The sequence below is a fragment of the Uloborus diversus genome, chromosome 1 (genome assembly GCF_026930045.1).
Source record: "Uloborus diversus isolate 005 chromosome 1, Udiv.v.3.1, whole genome shotgun sequence".
Taxonomy (NCBI): domain Eukaryota; kingdom Metazoa; phylum Arthropoda; class Arachnida; order Araneae; family Uloboridae; genus Uloborus; species Uloborus diversus.
Window position 1 is genome coordinate 216,157,616 of NC_072731.1, and position 12,113 is coordinate 216,169,728.

Consider the following 12,113-nt stretch of genomic DNA (forward strand, 5'->3'; position numbering starts at 1 on the left):
AGCAGAAAAAAAGAAGAGGACGAACATAGTGAGAAAAATAAGTAAACTTTTCAGTTTTTCGTATTTTTGAGGCAAAAATTTTATTTCTGGATCTAGAAGTTCTGCAATGCAAATAGCTTTGTGTTGGAGCCACACTGGAAACGGGTGCTGATTAAGTTTAGGCGTAAGTTGCTCTAAACGAAATTTTTGACAAAATGTTAGAATTATAGTATGAAACTAGATAATAACTGAATTTTTTTTTAGTGGGTTCCAATAAGTACAAAGGAAATGTAACTCGCTAACACAGATACTTTTCTGTTTAAGGCAGCGAATCGGTTTTTTACAAAACTGTATCGCACAGAGAATTTGTTAAGGAAACTTTTATTCTCTGTTTTTGCTCTTAAATAATATTAATTTAAAATCTTACATCAATTAGAGCTAAGTCATATGAAGTTGGTCAATTGAGTTAAGGAAAAAAGCAGATTTATGTACTTGGAAAATTTGCTGAATGTGATTACAGAAGTAGAAAACTGAAAATAGAGTTGTGGGTTTTTTTTCTTCCTTTTCACAACTAATTCTGTCGGAAATTTGTAGAAATATATTTAAGTATTTTAATTGTCATTTAATGTCCTTCATATTTTTAGGAAACTTGTGAGGAAACTAACGTAAAATAGTTGGTAGCAAACTTAGTAGAAATTTAAAAATCTAAGTTATAAACATGAAAAAATGTTCAATACAGTTGCACAAATTTTAGTTGTTTTAACGATGAAAAATAAATCCATCTGCTTTACAAAAGTATGAATGCACATACAGTAAACAAAAAAAAATATATTTCTGTTTTAAAAACTTATTTGTATTTTTATTGATTTTCGATGCATGAAATAAAGAAGTTGGTCATATTTTGTTTTAGGAAATATCTATAAGAAATTCTACTCGGAAATCTTCGTTTATGTAGAAAATAATACATTATGAAAAATAGTATGTTATATTAAGGATAATGTTTTATTTCACGTAGAATATGTTCGAATACCTCTCTAAAAATAGATCGATGTTCATAGAGATCATTTAGAATCTTTCGCATGGACTGGAATGTTTGGTTCGAAAACGTTTTCTGTGTAAGAAGGAAAAGTAAGGAATTTTCTCTCATAGATAACTGAATATTGGATTTATGAATACATCTAAAGTAAATTGTGTAGCAGTGTCACTATGTAGCAGCATTTTACCACAGTGTAGCAATAATAGATATATTGATAGCATGTATATTTAATAGAAAACATTTTTTTCTCCTTTTTAAAAATGTTTATGAACAGGAGACATATTTATTTCTTTATTTTTTATTTAAATATATTAAAAACTCACCAGAATTTTCAAATTTCTTTCGACCGGTGATTTCTTGACGACGAAATAATATATTTTTTCCACAGAAAATCTTTTAATCTTAACTCAGAGTCGATCACAACAATTCTTTAGCATAAATTTACACCGGCTAATTTTTTGATCTTTATATATGCACCAGTACACATGTAAGCGTGTTAATTCAGCTAAATATCAACACTTTTCTTCACTTTTTGCGCAAGCGCGAAACGGAAAAAAAAAAGTACTGTTCTACCTAACACCTGCGCACAGTTTGTAACTAATAGAAAGCGCGTAGCGCAAGCGCAGTTTAAAGGGGGAGGGCACAGGAGTAGCTGTAAGTGACGTCATGAATGGAACAGGCAGAGGAAGAGGAGGAGAAGGGAGAAGGTGTTGCGAGAAGTTGTCGGCCAAGCACACCCGAGATATTTGTTTGGATAAACACTTAAAACAGTGGGTGGCCATAAGACTGTTGACTTTGAGCGACTTTTGCTTAGATTTGACGCAAACATTGCTACTCATGGGAAATCACATTGGAGTACACTTAATTATGTGTCAGCAGATAACAATCGCTGCGTTCCAAATTGATTCATTTGGGGAAGCAGAATTTCTTCCTCTGAGAATTATTGTTCCGTTCCATAGTTTCGTGGTTTATTGAGGAATAATAAAACTTATTTTCAATCGTTCGTGCAGATTCGAACAGAGATTGTCGATATATCGTTCTTTCATATTTAATTTGAATGACATAGATTTGTCGTGTACACATTTTTTTTTCTGGCGCATTTTGTCATTGATTTTGCTTTGATTTTCACATTGATTTATTGTAAAACTAAATGTGGTCTTATTATAGATAACTTAATAAGACATACAAATTAATTATTTTTATCAAAGGAATGATGAAACCATTTGATGAAATAAATAATATAATTAGGATTTGAAAAAAAAAAAAGTTTACCTATTTTGACTGCACTGTAGTTAAAAATATATTTTGTTGCACTTCAAAGTAAAAGTTAATTTTTTTCATGTATTTTTTTTTTTTTTTTTTTTTTTTTTGTAAACGTTAAAAAAATAAACAAAACATGGAAAGTCATAAAAAAAAAGAAAGAGAGAGAGAGAGAGAACTCTTGATGCTATTTTGTCGTACAAAGGCAAAGAGAATTAAGTTCCGGTGGGGACAGCTCCAATTTACGTGGAGTGCATCAATACTAGAGGACGACTTATCTCTGTTCTAACTGATGTTTTAGGAAGTCCTTGGATATTGAATCGTTTCTAGGTTCTGATCAAAATTTACTCCACATCTGGTTTTATGGGAATAAAAGTATTATTGTGCAATTTTTTTTTATGCTATGACATCATACATAATCTACAGATTTCAAAAAGCCAACAGTTGCCGGAAGTAATAACTTACTTAGTAGCCACAATTTTTTAAAGACTAATTTAGTGAAATGGTATTTAAAAATACTGAAGTTACTAATCCAAAGTAAATTAATTAATGTAAGTAAGTTAATTTTAAGAAATGAATTCCTACAGGCTGCATTTTGATCCTGGTTGAAAAGATTTTACCAAGTACTTAGTGCCTTTTATGCTTTAAAGTTATGCATTTATTTTTTGAGGTGGCAACCAGGTGGCGACAGACGGATGATATTTTAATTGCCATTTTTACATTTTGTGGCCTGTTGCAACCGCTAATTTAGTTCATTGGTTAGTGCATCGTCTCAAAGATGCGAATGTTGCTTGAAAAAGTACTTAATTCAGTAAATTACCGCCCATTAACCAGGGCTAAAGCAGAAATACATGAAATACACCAACAGCTCAGTCATTTCCAGCAGAGGACTGCAGTTTCGGGCTTATTAGCACTCATCAGCCCGGCATAGGAAAGTGACTGAGCTTTATATGGAAAACCTCTTAAAGAAGCCAAGAGTGCCAAACAAACTGGTAGCTAATATAGAATTAGCAGACCGGCTGGAAATGACTGAGCTGGGTGTATTTCATGTAAAGTACTTAATGTTGAATTTTAAAAAAGGGACAAAATGCTAGTCAATGTAATTGAAATGTTTTGAAGCATTTTATAGTCCCAATTTATCGCATTCGTCCAAAATATCGTGTTTATTGAAAAGAGACGGCGGAACTTTAGACGGAGCTTTATAATAGGGATGCACCGATTATAGACGGAGCTTTATAATAGGGATGCACCGATTAATTGGCAGTAACGATTAATCGACCTTAACCGACCACTTTGCCGATTATTTACAATCGACCAAAATTTGCCGATTAATCGGCGAAATTTTTTTTTTTTTCAAAATATGTTTTTAATGAAATATTAAAGAATAATTCTCACATCTGAAATTCACATGACACTACAAAGAATAATTAAATTCCAGGACTTTTAAAATGGAATGCGAAAAATATTTACATCCCCCCCGCCCACTTTTCACATCACTTGCCTTGCAGCTAATTTTTATTTTTGTCATTAATGTTATTTTTATTCATCTTTTAAAGGACAGAAATGCAACAGAAATAAGCAAATGTGCATATAATCCTATCATAACCTCCCCTTAACTCCCTCCAACGAAAAAAAAATCCAAATGCTCTTGTTTTATTTCTTAAAGAAAACAAGGATTATTTCCAAAAGTTTACGATGATACTCTAACCCCAGCTTTTGGTGGCACAGCTTGATTATTTTTTTCATTTATTTTGTTCCTCGTTATTATGCAATATCACTACATCATATAATTTACTATTTAAATGATTAATTTTTGGTTCAACAAAAAATAAATAAATAAATAAATAAATATTATTTGATGTATAAAAAATATTTGTACATACTTTACTATTATTATTTTTTTACTGAACTGATGGATGGTTGAAATAATATTATTTTTTTTTAAATTTAATTCTTTTATTTTGAGTAAAGATGCACATATATACAATGTTGCATCATGTTGCATGAGTCGATAATTTTCCCCTTTAGAGTAATGCTTTTAGATAACCTTATATATATTTATAAATGAACAAAAAATTAGATTAAATGGCTGCTAATAATTAAAAATAAATTTAAATTAAAAAATGCTCCTAAATTTGCCTGCTGACCACAGGCTGCCCCTAATATTTTTAATTTTTTATATCTAGTTAACGTTATGTGATTTTATTAATATGAATATGAAAATTGGCTGGAAGAAACTGCATACAATTTTGAAATTATTATTGAAATATGAGGAAAGACGAGAAAAATCGTCCCTCGGAAATAAACTGTTAAGAAAAGAAAAGAAAAAAAGTGACTGAGGAATTGGTAGCATTAAAAATAATCATTATGATCATTAATCGACCGATTATCAACAGCTGATTAATTTGTAATCGGTAATCGTCCAATTTGCTTATCGGTGCATCCCTACTTTATAAACAAACAAACAAAAAAAAAACTTGGCTCCTAGAATTGAATTAAAAACATTTATGCATTTTGCATTTAGTTCATGAACCTTCGAATTTGTTTGTACAAATACATTAAATGTCTTTTTTTTTTCGAGAACTTTAAAAATATGTGTTTCTCCAAAGAAGTTAAGGTAGCTTCGTTTCCTCCATTTTTTAAGTGAAGGTAGCTTCATTTCCTCCATTTTTTAAGTGAAAGTAGCTTCATATCCTAATTTTGTAAGTGAAGGCAGCTTCATTTCCTCCATTTTAAAAGTGAATGTAGCTTCATTTTCTTTATTCTGTTCCCTTTCAGTTTTTCACGCTTGTCGGGAGACAAAGAAAAGCGCAATGTATCTGAAAACACCAAGTAGCTGATGTCATTAAAATAAACGATTCATCTTATCTACAAATTAATCATTTGTGCAGATACAAAAAGACAAAGTTAATACTTTACATTAAGATTACTTTCTTAATAAAAGTAGTAAAAAATAACAAGCTTACTAAAGTTTAAGCTAAAAATTAATTTAAAATGCTTTTGGTGAAATAAGAATCCAAAGCTGAAATTTAAATTGCTGATGAGTCAGCTGTATAGGAAGCATTTCTACTTGGCCCTTTGACTGAAACAAGAAAAACGATACTTTTCTCGAAAAATGCAAAATTTTAATCCGTAATTTGCACTGAATTTGAGGTTTACGGCTCTTCGTCATGAGGTATAAACCTTCAACTTCTTAAGAGCCAACACGATATAACGAAGAGTTGCTGTATTCCTTTGTGAGATAATTTTTACATGAGTCTTACTTTTTATTAACTTGTAACACCATTTCTGCAAGAATATGTGCAAGTTCCCAAGATTCAAAATGAGCATCAAAGTGAATAAGCGAAATGCTTCGCGAGCTATGTTAAAACTATAGACGATTAGTTAGTTCTTAGGGAATGGTAATCTTGTCTAATAAAAGCATCATGTGAAAGCAGGAAACTAATTTTCATGATAAATACGTATAAGTCTCAATTTAAAGATTTAAACAAAGTTTTAACTTTTACGTGCCAGATTAATTTTTAAGAATTTGTAGTTGAAATAACGACAGAGTATATGTCAGAAATTCAATACATTTATTTTCAGCACAGCTGTTAAAAATTGCTAAACAAGGCGCAAGAGTTAGTTCGATTTCGAAAAATGTGCTCTTTTGTAAGCAAGATTAGCTACATATATTTTAAAGTATCATTAATGATTGTGGAAAGTTTAGAGTACTAATTCAGGCTTTATGCTTCTATAATTTAAGCCCGAGTAGAGGATTAGACAAACGAAGAAAATGAGAAGACTGACAAGATTCAAGAAAGCAATTGTACTTCTCCTTTCATTTTGAAATAAAGACTTGACAAATGATAGACCAATTATTTCTTAACTTTCACTTGCATTTCTTCAAACAAACTACACTAGATTCCAATTTTTAAAAAAAGCCAAGAAGACTTCAGAAAAAAGGGGCAAAAAAAAAAAAAAAAAACAGTTGGCTCATCTGTGTAAGAGCTACAATGACACATTACACACGTTGAACTTATAACACTTCTCATATTTGTATCATCAGATTAAGCAATAAAACTGGAGGCATGCGTATCAAGGTTACAGATTATTTCTGCCATGGGCTGAGGTATAGAACATTAACTGCAAATTTTTCATTTTTTGCATTTTTTTCATCTATTGTACGTTAGTTTTATTGTACAAGCTGTTAGTTTATACGGTTTCTGCTAAAAGAAAAGCGCAAAAACAATGTTTATTCCAAATATTTCTCTACTCCACCTCCCCCCCTCCCCTATTGAATCCAAAACGTATTTCTTCAAATATCTCGAAAACTTATTTCTGAAGATACTACAGTTTATCTGCTCACAGCAGATTTCTGATTCAATGAAAAAATACCTCTAAGCACTATTTTTTTTTCTATAGCTCCATTTTTATACAGTATTTTTCTACAAAAATTGGTTTTATCCCGGTAAAGTAGCCTCAGTCACAAGCCAACTCCAGTACAAAATATTATCATATATAATAGCTATTTCAGCAGTATTTATCTGTATTTAAAGTGAAATTAGAATTGAAAAAGAACATTTAAAAGGGAAAACAGTTCATCATCTTTCGAGTCTGACATGAGTAATTTGCTAATAATATTTTATAAAATTTGTTTATTGCATCATCACAACGTAACTCTTCAGTCAATCTTAGAAGCTGCAAGCGTATTTCAATTAACTGAGATGAATTTTAAATACTATTAGGGAGTAAATTACGTCACTTCTGAAATGTATGTTAGAAATTTCGAGAACTTTCAAATACCCATGATTCATTTTCTTATGACTGCATTTGATGTAAGGAACAGTTTCTTAATTTTCTCAGAGAGAAATTTTTATGACTGAAGATTTAAGACTAATATTGTTGCGATTCATAGAAACGTTGTTGAGGAAATAAAACAACAAGAAGTTCGTCAGAAACAGAATGGGCTTACTTTCCCTTATTCCAATATCGATTTCATAATGCAAGCTACATTCCAAATTAGCTTCAGTACTAATCTTTTTCATCGCCTATAAATGTTGTTTCAAAACAAAACATGTATCTTTAAAATTAAATGAAAACTCGTCCTTATTATAAGGGCAAAGACAAAATTTACTCTCATAATAGGGTTGTTTTAATTAGTTAAAACAATTAAGGGTTTATAATTCTAGAATTTAGAGTTCAGTTTTCAATTTGTGAACATACAAACGTAAAACTTGGTTACAAGAAAATGCTCCCAATTATAAACTTTGAAAATGAATGGGTAAAAATAACTAAGTAAAAAAAAGTATGAATGATACTTATTGACTACTTCTTGTGCAGTACAATTGAGTGTTTAAATATTTTTATGTATAACAAAAAAAAAAAAAAAAAAATTGCATTACTTTTCAATCAGAAAGGAAAAAAAATAAAAGTCAAAGAAGTCATGTAAGCTCTGCGCAGAAAAATATCTCCCAAACATACTACAGTACAGTTTCAAAAGATGAGCACTCGTAACACGGTCGAATCCAGAAAACTCAGATTTTGGTAGGACGAAAAAAACCGTGCTCAAAAAGTTGTGAGCGCATTCTCGATAACCCGGTATTTTCTCAAAGTCGGCCACTTTTCGGTCGGCATTACACCGAGTTTGCGAGATTTCAGCGCATAAGGAATGGGATTTAGAGGCGTACTAGTGTTCATTGCAACCATCCGTCAAAGCTTCGGTGTTTTGAGAGTCTATGGAGAAATTTCGTTTTCGTGGTTTATTGAGCAATCACAATTGCTTATTGTTCTCATTTGACTGTTTTGATGTCCTTTGATTTTATTTTCCCACCGCCACCCTCCGCACCATCACCGTCGACGGGCTCCTCACGATGCTGCTCCTATAGCGAAATACGTCTCCAGGTTGCATCCATGTCCTACACACACGCGCATACATACACACATACACATACACACACACAAACACATACACACACCTACACACATACACCTACACACACAAACACATACACACACCTACACACATACACCTACACACACATACACAAACACATACGCACATACAAACACATACACACACAAAAACATGCACACACACATACACACAACTACCCACACACTTATGCCAGCACACAGACACAAACACAACATGCCTACACGCACATACACATACCCCTACACACAAACACATGCCCCCACACACAAACACACATACACACAACTACCCACACACACATTCATACACACAACTACCCACACACTTATGCCAGCACACAGACACAAACACACATGCCTACACACACATACACATAACCCCTACACACAAACACATACCCCCACACACAAACACACGCGCCTACATACACACATTCGTGATTGCGAAAAACATATAATTTGAATTCAAGATGTCAAAATTCAAATTAATTTTTTTTACAACTCTTTTCCTTTCTTAGGAAAGGACAAAACTTAAAAAAAAAGACATTTGAAATCATACAGGTTATTTCCTATAATTTTTTTTTACTGTTAAACCTTATTCTGGGACTGATTTATGTATACCTTGTGTTTCTAGCTATCTAACGTGGATATATATATATATATATATATATATATATATATATATATATATATATACATATATGAGCCATAAAATCATACTTTTTCATACTACGCTCACGGAGATGTCTTGCTACTCACGGCTGCTAGAAAGATGCGAAACGCCATGCTATATGCTGAACTATACTTAGAAAATTATAAATAATCTTACATTGAATGTGCCTGTCAAAATTCCATGGTTATTTTGCTACTGTTTAAAGTAATTTTCAGCAACTGTTTTCCAATTTTATTTTGTATTAGGTCTGATCTGCAAGTTTGTTTCACTGTGACTAGGGTACTGTAAACAAAAAACATAACTTACAGGGAGATGATGCCTGCACCCTGAAGGACGATTGAGAACTTTTCGGTGAACGCTGCAAAAGTGCAATGCAGAGTGATGGACAAACAGCAATAATACATAACTTTGACTTTTCAGAGCATTTAAATCATATATTCAGCCATTTGAGATTCCTATAAGTACGATTACCCATTTAATGTTCAATTTTATAAATAAGATCAAATAAGCATAAGTTTGATGGGTAGTATGTACAGAAAGAGTTGAGCAAATACCTTTGTGTTTGAAAAGTGAAATAAGAAACAACAAAGCTAAATTGCACAGATTGCAGATTACTGCAGATACATGCTTCGACGTTACAACGCCTTTTTCAATGCAAGACGCCTTTTCAATGAAGAGCCTTTTTCAATGCAAGACGCCTTTTCAATGCAGAGCCCTTTTCAATGCAGAGTTAGCTCTCTCGGATGCCTCCATTTCCATAAGCTCACTTCTTTTGCTTTGAAATAAGCATTTCTTGAAACGCCGAAACACGTCTCTGCAATAATCTGCAATGTTAGCGTTGTTGTTTCTTATTTTAGTATTTACAGTAATTTTTTAATGTGTCTCTTTAAAAACAGTATGGAAATTACATTGAAAAATCGCCTTCAATTTCTACTCAAATGACCTTTTTTCCAACTACAAAATTTAATTCGGACTTTTACAACAAAAAAGTTCCATACTCCTGTTGTTTTTCACTGTCCGTGGCGAAACTGCGTTTTACTCGTATTTAATTGTATTACCGAGATGAAAAAACCCAGTTACTGTAAAAAAAACCCCTTGAGAGCGGGGGGGGGGGGGAGCGTTGTATTTTGCACAGAATAAAAGGTTGTATAAATAGTTCTAATGCCATAGTTTCAGCTGTTGAAAGCAAAAATTGGGTAAAGCAATTTTTTGTATCACTTGTATTTACACCATCAGAAATTACTTTTATTCTTATTACTTCGTGCGAAAGTGGTTAAAGAGATTTAATCAGAGACTATATTTAACCAATTGCCGATAGACAGTAATCGTAAAACGGAACAGCAAAAGTGCTTTTTGCAAAAGTGACTACTAAACCATTCAACTACTCAAAATCTTGTTACAGTCAAGCCCGCGTATTAGAATATCGCTTAAAAGAATATCCCGCTTAATTTAATACATTTTCAATGTACCAAACCGTTCATGTCTATCATTTTAGTCCCGTAAAATGGAATATCCTTGTTATTAGAATAATTTTTCGTGGAAAATTAGCTATTTCATTAAGCGGGCTCGACAGTATATTGACATACACCACGTTTGCTCTAAACGGCTCGTTAACTTGGAAAACACGCAACAGATTATCTTTTGTACAAACTGAAAGTCAACAAGAACTGCAATTACTTTTGAAAACGAGGTGTACCAAGAGATCTCGTTAGAGGTTTTTAAAGGATTAATTTTTAAAGTAAGCCTTTTAAATTTAATCATATCCCCGGGGGGGGGGGGTAAATTAATCCCCCTCCGGTAAATTATTAAGATTTCTTTTTGAAATTCAGTATGAATTTTTTTCCTCCGGAAGTCGGGAGTGTCGCAAGAAGAAAAAATGCACGAGATTGTTGTTAATCTACTTAAGATAGTTAAGAAGTATAGGGTAAAATATAAATTAGTTATCGTATAAAGGTTATCATAAAAAAAATACGGTGGTACTTGTTGAATGTTTCTGCGATTTTTGAATTTCATGGAAAAGAAAAATCTGCTAAGAGTAAAGTATTGATCTTTAAATTTCAGTTAGTTGAAATCTTATTAGTTTACATCACAAATAAAAAACTTAATTGAAGTAAATAATTAATGATAGATAATGCTTAGAGATTGGAATTTTTCCATTTCTGAAAGATCATTATTTATGTCGGATAAAACCTTTATTTTGAACTAAAAAAAAACATTGTCAGGCACTTCTAAGATACGGCATCGTTATTTTCAACATATCCTTCATTTAACAAGAAATAATTTTGTTTAAATTTTATACTGAGCGTACCTTATGCACGAGTATTTATCTTTATTATTATTATTATTATTATTTGAATTTTAGTCTCCGATCGAACATTCTTTAGAATTTTAAGAAAAAAACCCTGCTTTTCACCGATACGGGAAAAATGTTTTCTAATTTTTGCAGAATCAAAAATATTTTTAGCACATAAATTTTGCGAAGGTGAGATAATTCTAACGAAATAGAAAAGAGTTTAAAATAAATTCAAAGGCTTTGCACTATGATCTATCTTGCAGACGATTTCAAAATTGAAGGGGGGAAAATAATAATTCAATGAGCCGTAAGGAAATAAAATTTAGTAAAATGTTTCCTCAAATTTAACTAAAATTGTTTATTCATTCAGATAGTGCATTATCTGAGGGAAAAAAAGATTTCATACTGCGGATATTTCTGCTAATATATGAAAACTTTTCTTCGCAACGGTATTTATTTTTTCGTACATTGCATCAATGAGAGCAGCAAAAGTAGGGAATATTTTTCCGCTTTTTCTAAATTCGTGTTAACTCCCATAAATTAAGCAAACAGGATCACCTTATTTATATTCATATCATGAAAAATACGATAGTTCATCGCGTATTGAAGATAAATGTTTTAATGTGTAGTAGATTTACTTTAGAATAGTGTTTGCATCTCTTACTGATTGTTCATTACTGAAATAAATTAATGCGTATTTTAGAATATGAATTAATACTGAACATTGGCAAATATATTTTATCCCCATGTCATTCAGTTCTTCTCAAACTAAACTTTTGAAATGGTTTTATAATAAAATATGCTGACAAGTTTTGTGATATAGTCTTATTTTCAGCAAGGTCACTCGTCTGGTCAGTGCTAATTCTGCATTAGATACCAGTTTGTTTGGCACTCTTGGTTTCCTTAAGAGGTTTTCCACCTACAGCTCAGGCACTTCCTATTTCAGGCTGATGAGT

General features: G+C 31.8%; 1 protein-coding gene across 1 annotated transcript in view; it reads right to left on the reverse strand.

Annotated features, from left to right (window-relative positions):
- The window catches only part of LOC129234162 (uncharacterized), an 80,308-nt gene extending 78,877 nt beyond the window's left edge, over positions 1-1,431 (reverse strand). Inside the window, exon 1 of the mRNA XM_054868077.1 lies at positions 1,339-1,431. The gene's annotated coding sequence lies outside the window, so the exon portion shown is untranslated. The remainder of the gene's footprint in view (positions 1-1,338) is intronic.
- Positions 1,432-12,113: the final 10,682 nt, after the last annotated feature.